This window comes from Amphiura filiformis, chromosome 16, assembly GCF_039555335.1.
Source record: "Amphiura filiformis chromosome 16, Afil_fr2py, whole genome shotgun sequence".
NCBI classification, from domain to species: Eukaryota; Metazoa; Echinodermata; class Ophiuroidea; order Amphilepidida; family Amphiuridae; genus Amphiura; species Amphiura filiformis.
In genome coordinates, this window is record NC_092643.1 from 59,591,895 (window position 1) to 59,619,824 (window position 27,930).

Genomic DNA, 27,930 nt, shown 5'->3' on the forward strand with positions numbered 1-27,930 from the left:
GATGTGTTCACAGTAGTACTAGTAATCTTGAGATTATGAAAATCTTAGGGGGGGGTATCAATATTCAGGTAAGGGGATGAGGAAAGCTAGAGAAACAAATTTTTTGTTAAATTAGTGGATAATCTCCCCTCAAAAAAAGAAAAAACATTTGTCAATTATAAATTTAGACATTTAAAAAAAAAAGGAGGAACAGAAAATATGTGCAGCAAATGCGAGGGCCAATGAGTAATTTTGACATGAAAATAGTTCCCCCTCCCCTGGCTTATGAACTCCCAGTCATATCATAGATTGTGAATTGTTTCCTAAATATCCTGTTGAATAACAAGGGATTTCAATCTGACACCCCAGAGTGACCAATACGGAGCATGCCCACAAAAGGGGTGTGGCAGGATTAGCACATTAACACTCAAGTTGGTAATCAAATCTTAGGATTTTGTGTCCATCTTAATGTGCTGATGATGCTGTATCTACTCCACATGTCTTGTCAATTTTAATCCTCCCTTTCATGAGTGATGAACAGAGAAACAAAGACCATTTCAAATAGATTTTTGGTATATACTTTATAAGATAATTAATTGTCTTTTTAATCATATCTCAGAATGGAACTAAGTGTGATTAATAGTTTGGAGTTGGAAAAAAACCAGAGTGAATTGTCATTCAGATAGATAATATGTATTCATTTGATTTAACCCCATGAGAACTACCTGCCGATTGGTCAAACAGAAGTTTGCATTATCAATTGGACCAATCAGCAACATTGTTAGAATAATTTCACTACACAAAAAAATTAGGGAAGCTCCATTCTGATTGGTGATTAAAGTGAAGATATCATGTAATTGACCAATCAGAGGCAATGTTAGATTGGCAGGTAGTGCTCAGGGGGTTTAATACCTTATTGGTTTGTAGTTCCTTTAAATAATAACTCTTTGAATTTCAAATGTAGAGTACAGCAAAAATAAGCTGAAAGGACAAAAAAAATTGAAAATATTAATGACAAACATGCTCTTCTTGATCAAGTGCTTTAAATAGTAGAAATACATGCCAAGGGCAGCAGTAGAAGTGCTTGAAAATACAGATCATGACGGCAAATTCTTTTCAAACTGTTTTTTCTTTTTAATAAAAAGTTTTCCTTATTTCAAAACCTGGATAACAAATGAGCAAGGAAGTATAATGAGACAAGCCTCTTGAGAGTGAGTATTTTACAAAAGTGGTTAGAATTAATGCCTTTTCCAAGAAAATTTCAAGCTTGCAAATGTTGATTTTTTATTCTTAATTAATGCAGGGAGGTGAGGGATATATCGTCAACTCTCGATGGTATCAAATCTTTGAACGGGGTGATTATTTTGCAAATATCATAAATCTGTGTAGTCTGTTGCCATCTGATCTCTACCTAGGCTTTGGTGGTAATGCCGGTGGATTGGTGAATGATGGGTTTGCCATTCTCAATACGATACTTTGGCGTACTGCGAAATTAGTTTACCAGTGAGACAAGATTGTCTCCCATGAGATGTGTATGTAAGATGCGCATGATGGAGCTACTGTAGCAAAGGCTTAACCCTTACAGTGCAATTCAAAGATTACCGCAAATTGAAACAATTGTGTGGCATTTTTTTAGTTTTTTTATAAACTAATTCAAAATATTGCTTCAAATAAGCTGATACAAGGTTGTTATAGCATGCTTAATTCAACGATTAAAGATATTAGTATGGACCTCTAACGCTTGTAGTTGCTGTATATTTTGATGCATCAAAGTCATGCATTTTATATGCTGTTGACCTACCATGGTTGCATTGGTGTCAAAACGTGGGTATATACATACATTTCCCAATGATAAATGGACTACAGGAGGCTCGGTATTGCAGTGCAGCGGCAAGCGATCGCTTTAAAGAAACATAATACTTCACGTGTCGTAAAATGGTTGCACGATCATGTCAGCGTAAACGGTTATGTGTTAGGCAGATTGGGATTGAACGAGACTAATAACAAGGCCCCGTTTTGTGCAATTACGTTATCTGTGAATGCCTATGATGGGCACACCCCTGGGGCACGGCATGTCTGAATATATATATTTTGGTTGAAATACGAATTAATATATTATTCACTGTTTATTAGCATCCCTTATATATTTACAACCCTACTGTATTATCCCAAGGGGAAACTCATAGTAAATTTGTATTATCCTTTACTTCAGAGATTGATTTTTTTTCCAAGGGAAGGGTAATTTCGTAAGCCTTTATAAAGTTCACAAAATGGCAACTGTGTGTTCATTTCAAACCAAATTTTATGTAACTGTACTCACGTAAGTCCATTAGCTTGATACTATCTTAGCGAATTACTCCTAAAATCCTGCCCTACACCCCGAAGGGCCGACGAGCATACCCTGGGGGTGTTCTGCCTTGCCAAAGCTACTGCTGCGACTTCACACCGCATAACTAGACATAACTCATCATGTAAAATGCGCAAACGTGTCGCACTGAAATCAGCCACCTACTCCCTTAGGAGCAAGCTTTCGTTTCCCCGAGGCTATCTTCTGATTCTCGACACGCGTCAATGTTACACGTTTAGGGTGTATGTTATGTGACCTTAGTTGGGGTGACCCTTTCTGTTGCATTGATGCCTCGGGGGAAGTGAAATCGCTTATGAGTATCAGAAGAAACGGGAGATGGGGGAAGCTTTGGACACATATTTATTCATAAATTTGCATGTAATTAGTATAGCAATGTCAGATTATACAAGATGTAAAGTATTTATCACAATTTATTTAGGCAACAACTTTTGAACACCCAAACCGAAATCATTAAATGTTAAAATTACTATATTTAACAGATATTTGAGTTCCAGTGATCTACTATTAAAAAAAATAATAGTAATTTTGTGTCAATTGAAACTTTGCATAACATTTAATGCAGAATTTAAATATGTGTGGTAAAGTGTTTTTATATCTTCCTGGCATTAAAGGGGCATTTTGTGATTTAAAGCCTTCACACTTTTCTAAAAGAATGTTGAGACTTTTATATCATCGAAACCTCTGGCTACATAATATTTTGTGCAAAAAACAAACAAAAAGAAGAAATTAGTAATGGTTATTTATTTTGAAACCCAAACTCCCCCTGTTTATGACTTTACTTATATCTTCCACAACTGAAGTATTTTAAATGGAAGTTACCCAATTATCTATTCTATTTAAAACCCATACTCCCTCTGAAGAATACTTAGGTGGAACCTTCCACATGGGGAGAGTGAATATCAAATAGAATAGCACATTGCTGTTAAGCATAAGGTATTATGTATGAATACCCGGAGGGTACACATATAAACTGATAAACACCCTCCACTAAAAAACTGTAAAGAAATGCTGATGAAACTGTGTAACCGATATTGGTTATAAAATCTACGAGATAATTTTATTTCTAAACTGCCTGACAGTAATTTTATAGTGGCATTTTAATCTGCCCTAAGCTTAGCCTCCTTATCAAATCAACCACTTTCTATTACCACTTATTACGCAGACATTTGATCCTGTTTTTCCGAAACGTGTGCTCATTTGAAAAATCGCAAAAATTAAATTTTGGGTTAAAAGCATCTCAAACTAATCTAGGGTGACATTGGAGAGACTTGGAGCGAGATATATGAACATGAGGTGAAGCTGCAGGTTAGCTTTGATCAAAATTGAAGAAAAATGGGAAATCTTTTGTGACTGTTCTTGTCAGGTATATTACTGTGTTATTAAATACATTTTTGGATCAATAAAATTGAGAAAAGCTAACTTGTTTTGTGTGTTGAAAAAGAGTGTTCAAGAAAAGGGTTATACTAATTATGATAAGTTTTGCTATCTGACTTCTTCATCAAACTCTTGGTGTGCACTATACAACATATGTGACATGATCAAGAGGAATGAGTCACATGTCGACCCGGGTCGAAAATGAGTTTTAAATATGTTTCTAAAGAGGACATTTATAGCTTTCAGAAACTGAAAAACCCAAGTTGATACGACTTTTCTTTGCGAAATTACGTCACTTAGTTTATCAATCACTGAAAATGATAGAAAACAAAAGAATTTTAACACTTTCTTTGCCAATATCTCAAAATCAATATTTGCAACATCCGACTCATTCCTCTTGATCATGTCACATATTAGAAAATGCTTACAAATCTAAAATTTTTACAAATGCAGATTTCTGCATTTGTTATGAAATTCTGATTCTAATTAGTTTTATTTTCTTTCTCTGTTTTCTTTCATGTGCTGGTGTTGAATTACTTTCTTCATTGAAATAACAGGTAAGAATTAGAATATTGCAGAATAATTTATTTTACCTTAAGGTGGTATTGGAGGCATTATGAAAGTGTTTTGAGCATGTTTTAAACAGATTAATTGAGTAGAGCAAAGCACGCTTATCAAATATGCAACATTAAAGGGCGGATTCACTATATAATACATTAGAACATATTAGAAACACTTTGACCAAGTTTCAAGACAAATGTATGCAAAATAAAAGTTCCCTGAACATTTATGCATTGATTTTTAGCAAAATATTAATGAGCCTTTACAGTCATTTTAGCTCATTAACTACATTGATTATTGATAAAAACAATAAGATACAAAGAAAATATCAATTGAAATATTATTAAAACCGTATGTCCGATTTGCTTCCAACAAAAAGCATTTTGGTCAGTGTACTTTGTCCTACTCTATTAACTTATTTAAAACATGCTCAGACCATTTTCTACTGAGTTTCCATAAAATGCATCCATTACCATTTTAACCCTAATACCCAAACTTTTAATCTAACTCTATATTCCTGATCTTCATCCATGCCCTATCCATGAACCCTACCCCAAACCCTAACCAAACCTCAAAATTCAACTCCCCTCAACTCTCATAATCTTTACCTCTACATCCTAACCATTCTGAACCTTATTCTCCAAGCGGGTGTTGACTGTTGGCTGTAAGACGACAAGTTTCAATTTTTTTTTAAATTTAAATTAAAAAAATTAAGAATGTGTTGAAAGAGGATTAGGGCATACAACCAGACAAATAGCAATGCCAATTTTGCAACAACAAAAAAAGAAGAAGAAGAAAAAATCACTCCCTTACAAGTTTTCCAAAATCCTCTGGACAAGAACCCAAAAGAACCCAAAAATAATTTTATAACTACTCATGAATACTATAATCAAAACCCTAATTAATTAATCTTCCCTTATTCTAACCCTTAGAACCTCATTTCAAACTGTTTCCAACAATATTTTATAAACAATATTTTATACACAATAATCGGCATAATGCACTAAAGCCAAACATGGACAACATATTGTATCGTAATTACATCAAAATATTCCTGAATCCTATAAACCCTCTGTGTATTACGTTTTTATGATGCATTAAAAAAAAATTATTCAGATAACTTGACTTTCTAAATACCAAATGAGAGAATATGAGACAGTGCAATAACATTTCATATTTGTATAAGCTTGCTCATGCGGGAATTAAGCTTAACATTACATGTAAATTTAAATCAAAATTGTATAAGATGTTTGACTTTTGTGTTATTCTACAAAGTTTAAATCAGTGCTACTAGAAGTGTAGGTTACTGTTACAGCCATTTGAAGCATTTGATTTACATCAGAATTGTGCAATAAGCATTACCAGTACATGGATGTATACCTCATAGGGCCTCCTGTTAAGTAAATCCCCTTGTCTTGTTGTATGCTTAAAAAAAGAAAAGAAAAAAGTTAGGCATTTATCAGATCTACTGGCAGAACAAGGATCGGTTTACAGGCGCGCATCAAATAATGGTCGAGTGTCAATGATGTACATCGTACCTCCATGCATCACAGTTCTCACTTAGCTTACACGTTCCCTGAGACACATAAGTGTCGTATTTCCCACTCGTATCGATTCATGTTCTGCCCAAATTTTTCGTCAAGGCATGGTTATGGTAACTGTGATGACATTGTTTGGTTCGTAGAAGTTGTTCATGATTATGAAATGGTCAAATAGAAATTGTGTACAATTGTTTGTGACGTAGGCCTAGTTATAGTACAATCACTTCACCTCAGCCAAATTTGAGTGGGTAAATGATCATCAGTCTACCACTTGGTAACATTTAGAAAGGTTGACATTGATCATGATAAAGTGAATGGTTTCAGGCTTTTTGTTATCAGACTAAGTGGTCAAGTCCTTAACCCCCTGAGCACTACCTGCCGATCTAACATTGCCTCTGATTGGTCAATTATATGATATCTTCATTTTAATCACCAATCAGAATGGAGCTTTACAAATAATTCACCCCAATTTTTTTGCGTGGTGAAATTATTCTAACAATGTTGCTGATTGGTGCAATTGATAATGAAAACTTCTTTTTGACCAATCGGCAGGTAGTTCTCATGGGGTTAATCTTTTTGATATTCTCTTTAATGTAGTTACTACAATTGATGCCAGCTTCTCATTTCATTTGCCTCTTTTCAGACAATTTTATTACGTTAGGTGCCAATTGTTCTTCAGAATAAATCTGAAGACATCTTGACAGTGACACAGACTAGACAGACCTGTCTGAAATGTTAAGAAAATGGTCTGAATTCAAATTAACTTTACTTAAAGTACACGCAACACCAGGTATTCAATCCGGTTATTCCTACCCATCATTTGAAACATTAATAGCCAAAAGAAAAACAAGATTAAGGCCTCAGCGGAAGAAAACATAATAAAACAATTGAATAACTAATTGGTAATGCTGATTGATTTATTGTGTTAAAGGACAGGCAGGTTAATAATACCAATTCCTCTGTGCAAATGTACAGCAGTCATTCTAATTTGCACTCTATATAGATTTCGTTTCATCTCGGACGCCAATCCCGAAATTGACTATTTATGCGGAAACTAAATTTTACCATATTCCAATATTGCAATAACGATCTGCAATTGTATATGAGAGAAGAGTGGTTTGTTAATAGAAACCATTTCAAATGTTAATTACTTGAAGATATTCTGCGCAAAAAAATCTTGACACATGCGAGATATGGTGTGAAAATATCCGCATGTTTAAATAAGCGCTTGTATTACTCTCTGAAAGCGCTGATTTACAAGGCAGTCCACGTAAGTCGTGTTGTAGCACCCTATCGTTTGCAGGATACTATGATGTGCACAGCATACTTATCATAACCACACTCTTTTACACCTAACCCTTCCTCATTATTAAATCATTAAATATCGCTAAAGCTTACATTGAATAAATATCACAATAAAGGGAGGTAACAATGTAAAGTTAACCTTAATTTATCCTCCAATATGTCATGTTCATCGAAGAATTGAATAATTTGATTTGATATGGTTACTTATTTGCGATAAAACACCTCCTGATTCAGCAGAGGAGGGGTTAATGAGAGTATTGGTGGTAATCCCACCTCCGGCGGCCATTTTGTACACTTTGGAGTGCAAGCTTATGCAAAATTCAACTATCAGATTATTTGAATTGTGTTATACGTCACATCTATCTGGTTTGTAATGCCTTTTCCTGTTCTTCATACAAGAAGTGGCAAGATTATTTTCACCATTCTCTCTTTTTGTGCAAGCCGAGAGGCAGACGGAGAGAAAGAGAGAGGGAAAGAGCGTCGGGTAGAGAGAGTGGAAGAGGAGAGAGAAAGTAAGAAAGAAAAGACAGATGAAAAAACAAAAAAAAGAGAGAGACATTAAGATACTAAAATATCTCCCCACTTAAATTGAGAGGTATAGCATTTAGTCGATTAACACATATTAATTTTTAACAGCATGTCCCATATTATAAACTCGGCTTGCGATGCTGTGAGCATTAACAGCTTCCTAGTGATGATAAAAGCGCATGGTATGATCATTTATAAATCATAATAATATTGTGGTATAGATATCACGGTGTCGTCACGGTTACTTATTGATAGCCTTATGACAAGTTCTCTAGTTTATTAAGGGTCTTTGTTATTAATAATATTCTTGAATATAAATAAATTGATCTATGGTACTGCTTTTGTTTGAATATTATATAAACATAGATCTTTTACTAGAACGCAGTGTGAAATGATTTGTTATGAAATCTTAATAATCAGCATTTTTTCAGATGAGAGCATTGGCTTCACAAACCAGAGGTCACCAGTTCGAATCTCTCTTGAGCCAAATTATCTTTGCTTCCCTTCTTCAAATTAAATTAAATCATTCGGTATTTATTATTCTGGTGTATAAATTTGCCTATATCAGTCGGATGTTATTAGAAGTCAATACCATAAAGCATAAATTTTATGAATGTTGCGACTGCTGGTTCGTGAAATTGTCATTCACATAGATATTTTTTCTTTCTATAGGCCTTTAAAGAAATATAAAAATTCACCAAAATTTCATGTCACAGAAACATGGGTTCACTCCAAAAAGCAAAATTTTAATGCAGCTAAATATCATGCTGTACAGTATTTTATCACTATATGCTTTTGCTGTCAGCTTTGTATTTTTTTGCCCTATTAATTTTCTCTATTCAATTATATCAAAACTCTTGTGCCATTGTCTATTTGAATCTGATCTAATTTGCTTAATTGTTTGCGAATAGGGGCCGATGTTCTGTAGTGATATGTTACTATGACATTCAACCACTTCCTCCCTTTTCGGTGCCAGCATCCAAACATTAAACAAATTAATGCAGTGAAAATATTACTCTCTAGTCTTAATTTTAGTTATTCTTATTATGAAAATACTGATTATCATTTATTTTGCAATGATTGATGGAGACAATAATGGAGAAAGCTGATGTGGTTTTACCACTTGACATCTGCTATAATGGACATTAGGCTGTTCCATATGAAAGTCATACACCCCCTGTGGAAGGCTGGACTCTACTCTTTCACACAGGGGGTGTGTATTTCAAGTTGAGTTATCTGAATGGGTGACTTCATTTGAAGTCCACACCCCCCTGCATGGGAGATTAAGGTAATGAGTTTCATGGGGGTGTATAGATTTCAAATGGAATTACCCAATATAGCATGAGAAAAGTGTATATTTAATGCACTAAAGCACTTTGGTGAAAGCTAACCTTTTGAAGAAGAGTCTTTTTGATGTCGCTAATTGAATAAAGTATAAATTAATTCTTTATTTGATGTTTTTGTCATGTTAATTAACTAAGTAAACTATGGTATGGTTAGAGTGGTAGGATGTTTAATTTGTTTAATTTTGTGGACTTGGTTGCATAAGATATTTAATGAAGGGTTTGACTATAATGCAGAGATGGACAAAAACAACCATAAATATATATTTACAAATTACATTTACAAGAACTAATTCATCAAAAAATATGACTTGATAACTGCTGATATTGTTTTACTGAAGGTTTGATTTTTTTTTCATGTTGACATGTTTAGTATGCTGAAAAATTAATTGAATAGATATGAGAGAATAGGACAAATGGCTTCTTCGCTGTGCAATATACCTGCAGAATTTGGAACTGTACCTACATGTATGTATACTCGGAGGTAGCCATTTATTTTGTTCCTAAAAGGACATGAAGTGTGCAATAATTATTTTCACAAAACTCAAATGTTTTCACTTTAATTAATTAAATAAATGAACAAAATTAAGTATATGATGCAAGACAATGATTGAAAGGCCAATACATAAAATCAAGATTACAAATTTTGAAATTTTACAAAGTGAACCTTCTTACAAAATGAAATTAAACTACTCACAAAAATAAAAGCAGAGATATTATGGATATAGCACACATTTAATTTGCAAGGATGGTAATCGGAAGCGCTGATGTTTCATCTCGTCATGAGGAGCATGAAGAAGCGACTACCTCCTGGTATGTGAGGTTGTGACCCTAGCGATAGGATGTCGTTGCTGGTGTCATGTTGTAGTAGGGTTTACAACAAGGCAGCAGGGTTCATTAGCTTTTGTTACTGGCGAAGAAAATAGTGCAAGTAATTTGTACTGGAGACAAAACTATATTTTGGGGAGATATTTTTAAATATCTAAACTACAGATTCTAATATTAGGCCTTTCAAATTAAATTCTTAGTTTACTGTTTAAGATTTTAAAAATTAGGCACAAGGTAACTTTTAATTGCTAATTACTTATTATTTTCTTTATTTTGAAATGAGTGGTCACAGCCCAGTACATTTTGGCACTGCGGATTTAATTATATTGCAATTATGGTTGATTTTATACATTGATATAATGCAGGGGTGTTTAATTGTTTGTTCAGCATCATAGTTAAGATGATCAAAGTAAGATAGGATCAAATTAATGCAATTAAAATGTCATTTAATAGAGAAAGTGTCAACTAAAAATTAAATATTTTGCAATTTTCAATTTTGGACATGTGAGGGGAAATTGTAAACTCAAAATCAATTGTGAAAGGCCTTACAAAGTCATGCTATAATCACCCAATTTCATTTGCTATCACTGGTTATCATGACAAAATCTGAGATGTCTTTCTGATGAAGATAAGATGCAAAAAGACAAGGATTATTTTGCAGTTTAGTTAATTGTATTTAACATAGTTATATGTCAAATATTTTAACTAGATTTTATTATTGTGGTGTTTAAAAGGTCACACAGTAATTAAAATTGTATAATGTACTCCATATTTTGCAGCAACTAATTATGACACCAATTTCCCTTCAACAAAGTTCATAATCGGATTAAGTTTGTTTAATGTCATGTTCTAAAAGTCAAGTTTATAATAGTGCTTTATATTACTTAAGTAATCAACCCACGGCCACTCAGTAGTTCTTATTTAATTTGTGGACTTGGGGAAAAAAAAACAATTTTGTCAAAGAAACACTACTTGTAATCTGACTTGTGCCTTGGTGCCCCCTGAATTTTTACATAGTTCTCAGGGTTGCCAAACCCGCGATTTATTAGCCCAATTGGGCGACTTTTGAAGATTTTCCCCGCGACTTTTGACAATTTCCTGTCCCATAGAAACCAATGGTTAAGAAAAAATTTGGGCGACTTTTCAACATTGGCTCCCGCGACTTCCGATAGTTTCCTGCCCCATAGAAACCAATGTTTAAGAGAAAAATTGGGCGACTTTTCGATTATTTGACCCTGATAGTTCTAAGTTTGTAAAAAGTATTGCACACGATCTTAGAAATGTGTGTGAAATTCTTTTAAATCAAGAGATTTTGGTGGAAAATTGACTCGCTTCTGATGTAAAAGCTTGTACTCTTGCCTAAGGGACTGTTCAATATTTATGTGTGGGGGATGGGAGTTTTTCTGGGAGAATCCGGAAACTTTTGGTGCCAGGGAATCTTAATTGTTCATTTGAACCATGAGGGGGAATATAAAGTTTTAAATGGAGAAAATTGGGAAAAGAAGAATCCAATTCTCGCTATTCGCAATAAGGGCGCCGCCAGCGGTTTGCGATGTAATTGTGATGTATCATGGGAAAATCGTGATGTATCATGGGAAAAGGTCGACATCCAAGTCCGCGCAATACGAATATTCCCATGCTATTACATAGGAACACGTGACAATAGTTTTTAGTTTGTCAATATAACGGTATTACACGCAAATCGATAGAGAAAAAATTAATTGTGCACATTTCAAATCACATTATTAAGTATTGAGTATCGCGTGTAACACCTTTATTTTGACAAACTAAAAAATATTGTCACGTGTTCCTATGTAATAGCATGGTAATATTCGTATTATGCGGACTTGGATGTCGACCTTTTCCCATGATACATCACGATTACATCGCAAACCGCTGGCGGCGCCCTTATTGCGAATAGCGAGAATTATTTTGAGGTGATGTGAGAGGGAAACGCAAAAATGGTTGTCAATTTTTTTTTCCATATCTCTCAAATATTGAACGGTCTCTGATATCTTTTTGTTTGCCAGCTGCAGCGAAAAATATAAGCAACTGGAATAGCTTTATTGCTTTTAGGTATGGGAGTGATTGATCATGATTTTTATTATTTTGTTATTTTAAATAATAAAATAATAATTAAACAGCAATGACCATTTGGTAGTGCTTAATGGCTATCAGGTGGATATGTGTATGAAGACTTTTTCCATATTGTGATTTTAGTATTAAAGTTTACACACCGTTAATTTTTATCATGTGAGAATAAATTTATTGTCTCATTTTGAATGGGAAAATATATAGAGGCATGCGTACGTGCAGATCCTAGGAATTGGGAATGGATGCGAATCAAAAGGATGAATATTAATTAATATTATAATGATAAAATATCATTGAATGAATAAAATAGTTGCTAGTACCCGTAGTAGGTAAGAAATGCCTCATTTGTGTATAAAATAGTTAATAAATAAAAATTATATGAAGTAATAAATAGGTAGATAATTAAAGCCATATTGTAACATTTCCATAAAAAATAGATTAATATTAATTAATAATGGTAAAATATTATGAAATAGTTGCTAGGAGGTAAGAAGTGCATCATTTGTGTATAAAATAATTAATAAATAAAAATTATATGAAATAATAAATAGGTAGATAATTAAATGAATGAAAAGTAGCCTATATAGCATATGCTTCATTCGCATATAAAATAAGTATTTAAATAAATTAAAAATTTATAGTAATAAAATAATACATAGATATTAATGAAAATCGCCTAAATATGCTTCTGTGACTGTGAAAAATAAGTATTTCAATAAATAAAATAAATATGAAGTAATAAATACATAGATAAGCAAATGAATAAAACTAAAGTGTAAATATTAGATGAAATGGGAAAAGAAGAAAAGCAGATTTAGTATGAATGCCTGTTTATTTTTTATTACAAATTTGAAATATAAAATAATATTTTAATTTATAAAAATGTTTGATCAATTATGTATAACAGTAGATATCATGCTAATAATAACAATATGGCATATGTTTTGGTTTTATAGTACAATAAAACATGAATAAACGTACTGAACCATTTAAAACATTATGACCTTATTTGGTCATTCACTCATGAGCGCCAAAACCAAAACTCACATTATTTTGTTTGGAAGTGGAGTGAACCCAAAGATCAAGTCAGGTGCTAAAAGGTTATGTTTGAGCATATTGGGGGAAGTTGAGTGAGTTGTTACTCTTTTGTCTGCAAATCTTTCGCTTTTATACAACAATTACTCACAATCAGGCACCAGGTATGAGGTATGTAAATATTAGGTGTTGGAGAATAGACGATAACGAGAGGTTTGCGGTTTACAATTTTAGGGTTTTTTTATCCCCTAGACAGATGAAACCTGACAGGTGCAAGAGGTGACTAGGGGGGCTTTGTTTGGGCTCTGCCAAAGGAAACAAAGCAAATCTTTACCCTCAGGCAGCAGGCAAGGGTTACTCACAAATATCTTATTTTTAAGAGGTATTTTAATTTCACATTTAAAGATTGCATGTTTATGTTTTTAATTACTTCTTGATAGATAGTGTTCTTTGTCATTATTAGTAATAGTACTTTGCAAAGAGCTTAATATTTTATAGCACAAATCCTGATAAAAATGAGTCATCATTTACGTATGTGTGAAAAAAAATGAGCCGCGAAAATTAAGTGACTTACAATTATCTTAGCACCAGGAGTGTGTGTCATTGATGGAAGAACCCACAACAAAAGGAAAAGTGGGAAACAGAATAGTGGGCTTGCAGGGGTTTGCTCATTGTTTGGTCGGCCATCTCTTGGTCAAGTTGACTGGGTAATTGGGGTGTTGGGGTGCATGTGTGTGGAAATATTTGTGTTGGGACATGCAGGACACATGACTGCAGCTGATGTGTTACATGTTATACTACAAGGAATGATGTTTTGAGATAGGAGTGAACTTGTTGGATATAATAATCATGATATAATGTGGATTACATTTCCAAGTTGATGTGGGATGGACTAAAGCACAGAATCAACTTGAACTTGAAGTGATTGGAATGGAATCGTGTCTAATATGAGCTGATGCTGATTATATTGCTTGTTCAATAGAAGGAAATAGCGGTGACATTATATTAAAGAAAACTGTTTTGTGTGTGATGACCTTGCCACTTGCTTCAAGATTTGTGTGTGTTTAAAGTGGAATAATATGGAGTCTTTCTTCAAACTACCAATCATGCCATTAAGCTTTTCTCTGGTTTAATATTTTGAAGGTTAAAATTTGTTCAGCTTAGGATATTATTACCACTCTTGTATAGCATAATTACAGCGATAAGATTTGCATAATCTGATTAATGAAGCCAAATTCCTGGTGTAGTGATTACTCTTTATTCATCACCAGAGTGAATATAATCATAAAGGACTTAGCTTGAACACAACAGGATAATATTGTATATCAATCATGTCATATTGATGTTAAAAATACCATTTGCGCCATTACAATGGAGATATTATTGAACACAATGCAATTATGAATAACAAGCTTACTGCAGCCATAATAAAATTGCAAGTCCTTGATGCTATAGAGGATTAGGCACATGTGTCCTTAGCCTGAACAAGCATATAACCTGACTGACCGAGGATGAACAAAGGCAACGATGTGTATTGATGGAAATCAGTCTGTAAGAACATATTGGTATAAATCGGTTTTGATTAAATACCACCATTAGTATTAATAGTTGGGCTGTGCCGAAAAGGTTGTGGTACGACACAAGTTACTGTTTTCCTGGTTTGTGGATCATATTGTTTTGGATATAATATTATGAAGAGAGAGAAATCATGAAGTTGGAAACGTTTATGAAAAAAGGTAGGTTATGGAAGAGTTGCATTTCTGCTAACATGATTAAAGATAAACTTGTTATTTATTCCATAATTTCTATACAAATGCATTGTGTATGGTTAATGGGCCCTTTGTATTGTATAGTGTAGGTTACAATGTAGGTTATGTGCCCAGGTTATGTGTAGTGTAAGGCTGCATTTTGTGCAATCTAGAAAGAGGGATAGAGCACTAGTTAGTACTCAATAGTATTAATTGGCACAAATTCTTTGTGTCAGAGATCAGGGTTGAAAGGGGGGGTAGGGGATAGAGTGTGCTGGAATTTTCAAAAAATGGACCATCTGATAAATAGGGCCTCTACATGCAAAAGTATAAAATGGGGACTAACATGCAATTTAAGGATCATGGGCTTTTCTATGTTCACACAAGGGAGTGAACCCTACGAAATCCAAAGTGTAGGCTACATTTTTTGCTCACATTTTATTTAAGGCCAAATAAAAAAATAAACATGTTTCATGTCCCCCACCGCTTCCTTTTTTGAGGTTTCTTCAATTTATTTTTGTTTTTAGAAACTTTTCAAAAAATATGTCTAGGAAGTAGAGATGCTTCAACAAGAAACACTTTTATATTAGGTGTTGTGGTAGTTAGAGGGGCCCCGGGAGAGGGGCCTATCTCTCTCAGAACAACAAATAAAAAGAGACCTCCTCCTTTTTTTCAGGCATTATTGTATGATACCTTAAAATAGCTCTAATTATGGGTATTTACACTGATTTTGCGATAAAATATAACCATTTGATTTGTAATATTATTATTATTTTGATGGGTTTGTCTTACTCAAAAATGCATATTAATTTGATTTGATCTTTCGCCTTTGAAATATTTAGGGGGCTTATAAATGTCCATGTTTGATCTGTGGAGAAATGTCATGTTTCCTAAAAAGCTTAGCAGTTAGCCTATTTAATTAGGAGCTATTAGGGCCCTATGTGTTAATGTTGAATTAATTTGGTTATGCAATAAATATTTTGGGATCAATACCACACATGTATGTAATGTAACCAAGCAAATGTTGAACTGTTCATGGCTAAATATGATATGCCTAAATATAGCTTCATTATTGATTTACTGATCACCATTATTACTGTACTAGCTTTGTAACCAGCAAATATATAAAACTGACAAATATTCGTACAAATAATGTGGACAATTATATGCAAATAAATTAAACTAAAAAGTACGCTGCACATTCTGACCATCATAGAAAAAATAATAAACTAGAAAAATTGATTAAAAAAGAATCCCTTAAAAATATAAAATATTATTTTCTGAATAAAAATAATACCAGCCAGGTGTATTACTATACATTGTATTCAATGCTTGTGATCAAATTCAATTTTCTATAAATGGGATACAGACCATGAAGCAAAGTGAGAGGTGTAAATGTTTCTTTTTTTTTTCAATAATTTTCACTAAATATTTAATTTTTTCACTGAATTATTCCCAAGAATTATTCACTATGCAAATGCAAGAGGTAAAATTATATATTCAGTATAATAAAAGTTCAGTCCCTCTTTTTATATGCATTATAAATATGTGATTTTATGGAAGTGTTAAAAAAAATTGTGAAAATAAAATCATATGAAAGTTAAATTTAATGCATATGTGACCAGATGCTGCTGGGTGCCATGCCTTTTGCTAAGCTTACATCTGTTAAATTTCTCTCCAGCCTTTTGTTACCAGACATCATCATTGGATTTTTTATGTGAATCCATTTGTCAGTCGGCAATAAAAACAGTCCATCAGGCAGAACAATTTAATTGTTTGAAATTAAATTGTATAACTGATATTTTATGTTTGTTTCAGAAATAGAAAAAATATATATTAAGTTGTAATCCAAGGTTTCTTTGTACTAAATTAAACCCCTATCTCTCCTCTGTAAGCAATTAGTTCCACACGTATCAATTTCTTTTTACTGAACCTGTGAAAATACCTTCCAGCAAAATGCATAAGTATTATCCGTACAATAATAGTAGGAGCCTGGTCGATAACTCATGTAATACAAACTATATTAGCCTTCGTCGTGGCTATCGCACCTTTAACCTTCGCTGCTGCGGTTACATTCTTACCCACCGGCCAATCAGGGCATTACTGACATTCGCGGTCTGACGACAATCTTCCTCTTCACCTTCTGTCTTAATCTGATTCGCAACGAGTCGTCTTTTGCTTCCTCTCCGTATTTGCGACAATAAAACGCGGTGCGAGTGTTGCTGCAAGCTAGGTTGACCATGGTGGCAGATTACGTATGAATTAGGACTAATTACAAGATCCATTACTGTAGAGCGCTTTAAATTATTTAAACGTAAAGTGTGAACTAAGCCTTAAAGAGCGATACAAATTTAACAAGGAGAAAAGGATAAAAGCTTTTTGTGTGCTTTTAGTTCGTACATGTAGATGAATCTGTGAGATAAAGTGTATGTTGAAACAAGTTACTGCTACAATTTAAAATACAGAGATGCTTTTTTTTATTTAAAATAGTATTTCAGGCTTTTAAAAATTTCATTTGTGTGTGTACATGTACATGTAGGTATGTATTGGGTGAATGGATGTACAATGTATGGGGCCCTAAGAGTACACATGAATAGCCATGATTTATTTGGGGGTATGGGGAGTTTAAAAAAAGTGGACCTTTGTGAATTTCCTTCAAAAAATGCTGATTTCAATGTTTTTGCCAGAAAAAGTTGCCTTTTGTGAATTTTTCCTTCAAAAAAAGGCTAGTTTTCAATGTTTTTTACAGAAAAAAGTGAACCTTCTTTTTAGATTGGTATTTGTTCTGGGGAATGCATCACACCCCCTGGCTACGGTTTTGTGAATAATACTATAATAGATTATTATGAGACTGAATATCAAGTTTCAGAATTTTAAAGATCAAAAGGAAAATGGAGTCATTGGCCTTGTGGCTTGTGAGTAACGAATGTTATTTTTCCAATCCAATTTAAAGCGTTATGAAATGATAAGCAACATTATATTTGCTCATTGACTAACATGATATTGATTGCATGAAGATACTAAATTTAAAGCTTGCATAATGGAAATTGCAGCCAATTTATTATTATTATTATTCAACGTAAAATTCTATATTAAGCACACAATAATGCTCCTACTGTAGCTAGTGTGTGTCACATTGAAATTTCAAATTAACAAAGATGGCACCAAGGTCAACTCCGCCAGTACTATTTTTTTTATCTCTCATTGAACAATTATTAAAATATCATCAAATTTACAATTGATATTGTTACCGCACTGACAATGACAATTGATAACTTTGAATTACAAGCGCTTTCACAATGATCACACATGCATCGCCATTACCACCGCCAAATTGGGCCATTCCTTTTGAAATCCATACACCCCTATGGAAGATATGACCTTAATCTTCTACACAGGAGTGTGAATTTCAAATGAGATTACCAGCCTGAATGAGTGGCTCCACTTGAAATCGACACTCCCTGCGTAGGAGATTAAGGGCATGTCTTTTACAGGGGGTGTATGGACTTCAACTGGAATAGCCAAATTGAATTTTCATGGTGACATTGCTGTGTAACCTCTTTAGATTAATGCGAGGATGACATATTATTACCAACCCGGTCATCACCTGCAAGTGAGTGTGGTTGGTAATCAAAGGTCCAGCCCGAATGTTGGTGATCTGCCAGCTGAAATATGTGTGTGCTGCAACCCTCCTTTTAATTTCACCGAGGCATTTTGAGATGTATGGATCTGAGAACGATTTATTCAATTATTGCTAGTGATAGCAGAAAATTATGTTTTGTTAAAAAGAAGAGTTACTATTTACTGGTATACATGTATGTACGTGTTACCAGTGTACATTTGGCTTGATAAAATATGTTTGCCTGTTACGGAAAAAACTGATAAATTTAGCCTGATGAAGTTATGAAAAATAGATGCAACCAATTTTTTTGAAATTTTGGTTTTATCATATTAGAAGATGTATAACATATTTAACAAACAAATTTTACTTATCACAAAAGTAATGTTAAGCATAATATAGATAAAAGGACCAGTAATACCATGCACAAAGAACTACAACATACTGTACTTTTATTAGCATTATATGCTGATACATTAATAATTTATTTTGAAATAATGAGATATTACTAAATGATGGTATAATCCCAGAAAAAATATACAACATTTCTGAATGCCCTTTAAATATATTAATTTGTGTTTAAAAACATAACAAATATCTGTAAGACAAAACATGCATGTACTGAAAAATTTGTAATTGTATATTTATTGTGAAACCAATAATTCTAATTATAGTTTTAATTAATAAATATTATGGATTTAGTTTCTTATTTCATTTGGTGTCAATTTCCCATGATATACAATGTACACAACACTTATCAAAGAGGTTCCACGAAACAAGTCTTATTCAAAAATCCAAAATAATACTAGACTTTAATACTACAATATGAATATATTTGTAGCAATTTGTGAGATAAATCTTTTTTCTCATCAAAACAGATTATAGTTGAGACAAAGCCATCATGATGATATAAACCCAACTGTCAAAGATGTATGAAGATGATCAAACATGGCTGACTCCCTCCCATCTTCCCATTAGTAGAAAATTCTGCATTGCTTTCCCATGATGCATTGCCAAAAATTGAGCTAGATCACATAATGCCTAGAATCGTGCTATAATACTTTATCGAGTGTTAGAGTTTACAGAACATCAACAGGGTCAATAATGTTGACTTGAAACTTTGATCTCAAAACTCATCGTAAATGACCATACAGGGATGTGCCGCAAACATGGGTAGCATTTTTGGCCTTTTGATATCAATGGCCCCCTTTTCTAGGCCAATTTTGGTATGGATGCATGGGTCCTTTTTCAAAATTAAAAAAAAAAAAAAAAAAAAAATTGGGGGGGTGGGGGAATTGTCCAATTTTGCCTCCCTGTAGCTAATTTTTAGAAATATCCACAAAATTTGAGGACAAAGTTTTAAATATTTAAAACAATTTGGCTGAAAATTTTGACATGTATATCGATGGGTCCAAATTTTTGAAAAATTGGTATATTGATGGGTCCACTTTCAAATTCTCGTTGACACACCCTACCCAAATCAAATTTGAGCAGGCCTACCCCAAGTCAAATCTGGTAAAATTGTCTTAAAATGTTATTTAGTGAAGCATGCTGGGAATGCTTGATCATCTGCTGTCCCATCTTCTTATTTGAATAATGAATCAGTACTGGCAATGGGGTCGTAAGGTCGTCACTACCATCCCGGATATGATTTATGATTTTTGATAGCTGTATTGCTTAGCTAAACATTGGCACTTTAATACGGAACCATAAGAACAGTCAGTTTAAATCTATGGTTCTGTCGATGCGGAGACAAGGGTTTATATTATAAGCGGTGGAACTGATATGCGTGTTTCATATTTACAGTGGATCAGATGCGAACAGAGGGTTATCAAAGATAGGTTTGAATTGTCATTGTCTGTAGATCAATTGATTTTCCATGAAGACGTCATTGGTTAATTCTTTGTCAGAATTCAGATGACAAGGTAATACTAGAGGATCTTAAACATGCTCATCCCTTAGGACAAAGTTAGTTATCTCAAATATGTTAGCACATTTGTAGAATGACCTTTTTGTGTTGGGTACAAAACTCATAATCCACAACTTGAGGTCAGATGTTGAGACATGGTTGTTTGGTTGTGATTAATGGACTGTGTAATTGACAATGAGAGTGTTTTGGCTGGAATGGATTAGCTAATAATACCGTCTTCAAAACAAGCAAAATGAGATTTATTGTGAAATCCATGCAATTAAAGATGATACATGAAGCTACATGAACAGAAATAATGAGTTAAAAAAATATTAAAATCTTTCAAATTGAAGAGTACAAGACAAGGTTATAGCTATTAGGAATAGTGTCGGAAGATAATGTCTGTATTTTTGACTCAATATTTTTTGCTCCTGATTCTGAAATCCATATTTTCCCATAAGGTAAAATGGACCCATCACTTAAGTTCATTGTGGACTACTTGAGAGGGGAGAATAGAAAGACAAGAAAAACTTACCCGTGGGAAAGGAAGAGAGAGGATATCAAAATCTCACTGCCACCCTTTGTGAGTGACTTGTGTTGGTTCAATAGTTTACTTTTATACAGCTTGTTCAGGATCCTGAGAAATAAACCAAGGCCTGCAATTATCTATTATTATCTGCAATTTACTACAACACAATTATCTATCAAACAATTGAGATCCTCCCAAATGATGTGCACATGTACTTTGAGTCTTTGAAAATGTAGAAAGATTTGAATAGTCAGTTTCTCCAGTTCTCAAATATCCAAGTACTTTTCACTAAGCAATCAAATGTGGGATGTTGAAGTGACTTGCATATATGTGACACAGATCCTAGACAGGGCCGACATGATAGTAATGATGCGAGGTATGCCAGGCACGTGCCTAGGCCTGTCCGCCTCTATCGCTAGCAGGTGGGAGTCTGGGACAAGGCACGCAGTCTGGCCCGCTCCTGATACCAAAGGGTCAACCCAGGCCATTCATCAGTGTCACTCTCAGTTTGCGCTTAACCCTGTTTATCTTACTTCTGCACCATCTCCTGTACAATAGCATACCAATATCCGCCTGTGAGCGATATAGTTTTTTTGAAAAGTGCCGTTAGCAGAGATGATGGGGAGTTTTTTGGTTTGAAGTTGAAGTTTCATATATATGGTTTGTTTTCTCCCTATTTATTACAGTCTGGATAAGAGTTATGAGTGAAGGAATTAGAAATGACAAAATGAGGGAAAGTTGATATCAAAATTGTTTTCTTACTCTAAGCAAGTTGACTGTCATTTACAATGACTCTCATGATGTTGTTGTACATACATGTATGATACTCTGTGACCCGCTGTCAGCAAATTGTTTAGTTAAAATTCTTATTATATCTTATTAACCATTATCTAATAATCGTAATCAGAATGCTTCTTTATTGTCATAATAGCAGGCATTTGGTAGTTTTTTGGTACATAATTTTGAAGGCTTTGTGAATTCAGATTTTGATTTGAAAAAAAAAAAAAACATTTGTGGCCTTACTGCTGAAATACATTTTGCAGTTTTACGATATGTGAACCAGTATAGTATAGGGCTTTAGAAATCTTGTGTGTCTAGAATTGGATTCATGTGTTCACTGATTTTGATGTACTGTGACAGGCATGGACACTAACAAGCATATGATGAATACTTAATGATGTCATTTGCATATATTTACATTCCAAATATCCAATACCAGTTCAAATGTTTGAACATGCATCTTGACCATCCTTTAAACTTGGTCCCATCTTCTTTAATCAGTACACAGGCATGTTCCCAATGTTACTAATTAAACCTGCTCAAAATTTGATACACTTCATCAACATCTCTATATCAGAATTTTGTAAGATAGGTGTGAGCCTCTTACATGATTGTGTTTCGAAATATGTAAATAGGCCAAGACCCCTTAAGGGACTTGGATCGTTCAGGAGTAAATGGATACGAGTCGTGTTACTCGTTGAATGCTATGGTAGTTCTGATTACTTAATATATAGCAGCTCTATCCCATGAAGGCCGATTCCGCCGAACGCCTGAAGTCGTTTCAGATTACTTCTTGTACTACACTTATTTCTTACCAGATATTGTTGGTAGATGTGAGAGACAAATATAAAAATGTGTTATGTAAAATGGTGTGACTATTGTGTGGAAAAACAAAAAATGCTACTGCAAGATATATTCACAATGAAATGTAATTGCAAGTATTGCGTGTGATTATTACTTCTTGGTTAACGCCGGTCCTCATGAGATAAATTTAACGATTTAATATTCTAAGATGCGATGTTGTCATTATGCGTATGTAGGAAGACAAATTATGCTACTATTATTGTGTTGTAAATATTATATGAGTATGCGTCTCGTTACAATAATGATGATGAACCATTTAAAATAATGTGATTAATAGAATGTATTGGAACATCTCAAGAGTGGGAAGTGATGCCATTAATTTTAAATGATCATGTGAAGTGTTATTTGCATGGTATGGTATTTGAATAGTTTCGTTGGTTAGATCAGGGGCTCCAAGCCAGTGAGTAGTGAACTTCCAACCCAGGGGGTACTCGGTACAAATGACCATGTACGGGGACGTGCTGCAAACATGGGTAGGAGTTTCGGTCTTTTGGTATATCAATGACCCCTTTTTCTAGGTCCTTTTTTCAAAACTTTCTCAAGTTTTTCAGAAAATAGCCAAAATTATTGAAATCCATACACCCCCTATGGAAGGCATGAACTTCATCTCCCACACAGGGGGTGTTGATTTCGGAGTCACACATTCGGGTAACCCCATATTAAGATCATGTCAGGGGGTATATGGATTTCAACTGGAATAGCCCAGTGTGGGGTCACCCAGCTGGGGTAACCAGGTACATGTGTATAAGTTTGGGATATGGTTTTAGTCAGGCGTGATCACTTTCCAATTCCACTTGTGGGTTTTAATATTTTTGATTTTCAAAGTTGAACAAAAGTGATTTTCCTTGCTTGCGGTTGTAATAAAAGAGAAATTGAAACTTGATGGGCATTTATAAAATCTTTATCAGTCCAGTACATGTATGCACCATGCAATTATAAGGTAAAGTATATCCAATAGAAACAACAGACCTTTGTCAATAAAGAGACATGCACTTGTTTCTTTGAATACATCAATAGATATGAGAAAATCTAATTATTACAAAACTTTCTTAAAATGTAATTTTGAAAGATGATTTTAACTTTCGATTGCACATCAAACAAAGAAATATCCAGTTTCAGATTGTTTTTGAACAAATTTGAAAGATGATTTTAACTTTTGATTGCAGGTCAAACAAAGAAATATCTTAGTTTCAGGTCATTTTTTGGAAAATGTTGAACAATGATTTAGAATTTCTATTGCACATCAAACAAAGAAATGTCTTAGTTTCAGGTTGTTTTTGAAAGTGGAAGCAAATTGTTGGGTTATGTTTGTGTCATCATGTGATGTGTGTATCAAGTTCAACTGATGCTATTATGTTATGTGTATGTGCTGTTTGAAGTAACCAATCAGGACCTTCTTTTAGTATTTTAACATACTGCAATTTTTTATGGGATGGGGACTGCAATTTTTAATATCTTTTAAAATGTACAAAGTGGAAAATAGAATGTAAAACCCATGTGTATGTAGAAAGTCAAGCCACTGCGGAACAAACACTTTTAAACACATTTTTTTCTGTTAAACATTTGAAGCATTTTTTTAAATGCATAATGCTTGTTTAACCCTAATAACCACCCTTAGTCCTATACAAAACACTAGAGGCTTCCACTTCAGCGATGGGGGATAATACATAGGACACCTGTGACCAGTCCCCCTTAGTTAGAGCATTAGTTTTAGCACTTCTTAAGTTATGTTATAGTGACTCATTATAGTGACTTATGTCCTGGAGATTCATGTGATTTTGCTATATCCATATTAAAATTATATTTAATCAAAATTTTTTTACATAAAATGTATACCATGTTTCATTGCTCAAATATATATGCACTTTTGCCCTGTAGGACAAGGGTTTTTTCAATTTTTCAATTCTTATGGATCCAGTCATGTTGAGATCATTGCATAAAATCCTCAACATATTCAATGTATTAACACTCAAGAAAACATCGGAAGTGAACATACATGTAGTGTTACATAGTGTCACTATCAGCCCGCATCTAATCACATTAAGGCTGAAATCCTGTCACAATTTTCTGACTGAGAATAGGCAGATTGCTATGAATATTATATGTGACATTTATCATGTTTTTGAATGTACTATTCAGTTTGCTTGAGGGAGGTATTTTGCAAAGGTTACGAGTATATCGATGTCTTCTGATCCATCAAGTTAGGGAGTAAAATGGATTATTAAAAATGGCAGGAGAGAGAAATGCATTTTATAGTTGACATGCACAAGTTGGGTTTAGATTCCCGAACTGACTTAAAATGATTGTTCCCTTAATTTATCAAGTTAGGAGAGGAATTCAGCAGCCTTACAAAAGTGGCATGAGAGAGAGAAATGCATTTTATATTTGACATGCACAAGTTGGGTTTAGATTCCAGAACCGACTAAGGTGATTACTCCCTTTTATAACAAATTACGTGAGGAATTCAGCAGCCTTGGAAAAATGGTATGAGAGAGAGAAATGCGTTTTGTTGTGATGTGTGTAAGTTGGGTTTAGATTCCAGAACTGACTTCAAATGATTGTTCCATTATCAAATTAGGAGAGGAATTCAACAGCCGTGCAAAAAGCAAGTCTGCAATACATTTATAACAACATTTGGTCAAAAGCTTTCTCTCTCTATTGCACTTTGCCTTGTTCTTTCTCCATCTCTTTTTCTCTGCATGTTCTCTTATCTTTCTCCTCCCCCCCTCTGTCTCTCTCTCTCTCTCTCTCTCTCACCATCTTGTCTCTCTTTTGCTCTACATTTCTTTCTCATTTTGTCTGTATCCCTTATGTCTCAGTATCTGCCAAAAACATGTCTCCCTGCCTCCACATTCGCCAGTCGGGGGATTATGGGACTACCAATGGGAAAATTCTTGACCCTCGTCCCTGTCACTTTTTGAAAACCTATGCACACCACTGCTATCTTCCTGTCTCAGTTATCTCCCTCTGTTTGTCTGTTTTTCTGTCTGTCTGTCCCTTTCGCCACAACTTTTTTGATAGTGGTTTTCATGCTTCATGTTGTGTTGTTTTAGTTCTCATTAAGTTTTGCCAAGCTGTCACTATCTCTTATCTCACACGTTGACTCACACATGTAGGTGTAGGCATTTTGCAGACCTCGGTTTCCTTTCCCCTGTCACACTCAATTTGCCCGCTCAGCTCACAAGCGCTTAAAAGTGCACCAGAATACAACGCCTAAAGTGCACAATTCACTGACCTGCCATTAGTGGCATGAGTGGAGAGATTGACCTCTTGATATCTGGGAGTTGATGTTAGTACAATATGTACAGAAGTAAAGTTCAGTGAGCATTTTGGGTTCTTAGTAGGTTGTGGTGGGGATGAGAGTGGATTTAAGTGCAATGGAAGTGGACTGTTCGTCCTGCAGCTACTGGTTAGCAACGATTTATATGTGTGTTTTACCTGATCCAGTTTACTTTTGTTTTAGGTGAAATTGGTACTTTTGTTGGATAAAGATTTGATTCAATTTGAACAAAGAGGAGTGAAAACATTGAAAAAGGGATTCTGTAATGCCATCAATAATTAAACCAATTCTTGCATTCTGGGATCAGTGCAGTAGTCTCTGCCACAGTCCTTGTAAGGCATGTTCAGCCACAGAAGAATAAAAGGACTATGCTAGAGTTTGCCAATTGCCACCACTGATAGAGTGGAATGAAGACTGTGAGCAAGACTAGACGAGACTGAACCCAGAACTACCGGTAATAACATTTTCCAAAACCACAGCTAGAGAGTGTGCCGAAACTTGTAAAAAGCAAACTATAATGAGCTATTCCAGTTGAATTCCACACCCCGTATGGAAGACATGATCTTAATCTCCCACACAGAGGGTGTACATGTAGATTATGGAGTCAGCCATTCAGGTAACCCTATTTAAAATTCACACCGACTGTTGGAGATTGAGGACATGTCTTCCATTGGGGGTGTATGGATTTCAAAATAGCCCAATACTGGGGAAGTGAAACTTTTCCAAATAAATACAAAAGTATAACATTGTAAAGTAATCTTTCTCTTTGATTTGATTTGTATCTTTCAGGAGGACCTACTCCTGGTGTTAAACCACCACCCCTGACAGTGGTTACTTCGGCACCACAGCGCACCACAGCGACAGTGACGCCACGCTAAGCCAGTCTGCATCCACGGTGACAGTGACCAGCGGAACAGCGGAAATCATGCAATGACTGCTACCAGAACATCCAGCTTTGCAGCCGCCTTTTGCGTAAGCTTGCAAAGCAGGCCAATGATAATGGTAAATCATGCCTGGAATGTCTCTCCCAGGATTGATTCAGATCTTCTTGTCTTTTGTGTCTGTCTGTCCTCTCTGTCTCTGTCCTATCCTATTCTTATGGCTTTGGGTATCATATTTCTCATTTGGATAGAAATTGATGTGAGTACATCCATTGGGCACTACGCACAGAGCGCAGCATATCATGCAACTGTTATTGTGCGTTGGTGCCATGTTTGGGTTTGTGCTAAGTGATGTAGCATCATAGAGGCATGGAGAGCACAGCTCCCCCAATCAAGTGAAAGTCTTGAAAACTCCAATTGTGGTGGAAAAGGGCTAGTGCCCCCAACCGATTGACTTGCGCTATGCCACTTTTAGTTCATGAAGGATCAAATCCTAAAGGCACCTAAAAGAACCTGCATGGTGGCAGACATGTGACATCACTTTGATTACCTCTGTACATAATAACCCTTGTGCAGTGTCAGCACCAGGAAATTTTCTTCAGGGGGGACATGGGTAGGGGGCAAAATGAATTTTGGGGGAGGAGGGGCAAAATCAACACATTTTGGACAAAATTACACAAAAAGTGATCATTTTGGGTTTTTACTGGTGTGGAAACGGGGGGAGAGTTCTAACTGAGGGAAGACTGGGGGGTTCCCCACCCCCTCATGGTGCTGCCACTGCCCTTGTGAGTCCTTCTTCTGTTAAACTTTCAACCAATGTGGGTTTTACATCTGAACTTGGTGAATTTTTTCTTGAGCTGTACATGTAGGGATTGGTGATATGGGACTTTCTCTTTCATTCTGCTTTTGCTGGAACTTTGCCTTTTTTGCCATCTAATCTCGTTGCATCACAGACAGATTTTAATTAGTTCTGTTATTCTTGATCTATAATGGTTGTTGGTGTCTGATATTTCTGCATAAAAATTTCTGGGAAATCTTTCTAATAAGGTAAAGACTGCTTGGGTGTATAAAATGATTTTGCTTTATTTTCATGGTTCTATTCTTGTCTTTAATATGATCTATGTCATTATTGCATGCTTGTTGGGATATATGTGGAGATACAAAATGATTGAAGAAAAAGGAAATAGGTACAATGTATTTGCTTAAAAAGTTACCTTTTTCAGAGTCATACTCTGAAAAAGGTACCTTTTTAAGCAAATGTCAAACATGACAGAGTCCAATATCAGTATCCATGCTGCTAGGTACGCTCGTACAATGTACATCTGGGATAAAGGCCGTCAAACCAAATTGACAGCGCTTGTTGC

General features: G+C 34.6%; 1 pseudogene; it reads left to right on the plus strand.

Annotated features, from left to right (window-relative positions):
- The window catches only part of LOC140172775 (uncharacterized), a 403,962-nt pseudogene that overhangs the window by 346,457 nt on the left and 29,575 nt on the right, over positions 1-27,930 (plus strand).